Here is a 996-nt window from a genome sequence, read left to right as displayed (position 1 = left end):
TATAAGAGACAGACATTTGGGTTTATTGATGAAATTGAAGGGCCAAAGATAGTTGGCACTATTGGCACAAGATTCTGGAAATTATTGAAATTTATTTTAAATAATAATAGCCAACATCGTATATCGGTTTTAGCATGCGACGAAAACGTTGATCGTATAGAACATCTTATACAGTTGAATCAAGTAAGTATAAAATTTTTATGTTTTTTTTTTTGTATTGCTATTATATATAAGTATACATTATAACAATTATTATTTTATATATATTCTTTTATTTATTACTCTTTTTATGTCTTTATAATCAATAACAATAATACTATTATAATATATATTTTCTTTTTTAATAATTTAAGTTTTATTATATTTTTTAATTTTATAGGTTATAGGTGTTATATATGCAAATGGTAGAATACGAAATAAATATCCTACACATTTTAATAACGGAACTCTTCAACATGAACTTATTGTTTATGATCATACTGTAATAGTCAACCTGGGTCCATTTGAACGAACCTAATTTAACCGTTAATTGAATCGGTTCAACCGGAAGTCGTTTTCCAATAATGTATCCGAGTACTTAAATTCGTGCATTCATATGTATGTGATATCAATAGTTTTTTTGTTATATAAATATATTTAAATTTGTGCAGTTTGGATTAATATTAAATTGATAATTAACAATAAGATGTATATGTATAAAATGCGGGCACGCCAAGTTTTCGCTTCACATATATATACTATGATCTCATTGGTCATTTTAGTCACTTTAAAGATGTACTGGCGCTAATATTCTAACATTGACAATACTTTGAAAATTTCATAAATTGTTTCTATTTATTATTTTAACGTATGTCCAAAATTTATATATATTTTATATATATAAATATATATTTATATATATATATACAGGTGTCCGGTAATAACCGCCCAATATCTCGTAGGCTGGTAGAGCAGATTAAATTGAACAGAAAAGTTCTCTATCATTTTGTCAAAATT

At 25.1% G+C, this 996-nt stretch overlaps 1 long non-coding RNA gene across 1 annotated transcript; it reads left to right on the top strand.

Moving 5' to 3' along the window:
* Positions 1-18: 18 nt before the first annotated feature.
* Positions 19-649, top strand: LOC105459775. The gene is made up of 2 exons (XR_975722.1): positions 19-183; positions 380-649. It is a non-coding gene; the product is annotated as an uncharacterized LOC105459775 (long non-coding RNA).
* Positions 650-996: the final 347 nt, after the last annotated feature.

Source organism: Wasmannia auropunctata, unplaced genomic scaffold, assembly GCF_000956235.1.
Source record: "Wasmannia auropunctata unplaced genomic scaffold, wasmannia.A_1.0 LD333848.1, whole genome shotgun sequence".
Classification (NCBI taxonomy): domain Eukaryota; kingdom Metazoa; phylum Arthropoda; class Insecta; order Hymenoptera; family Formicidae; genus Wasmannia; species Wasmannia auropunctata.
The sequence above is the reverse complement of the archived record's forward strand: the minus strand, read 5'-3'. Positions and strand labels throughout refer to the sequence as shown.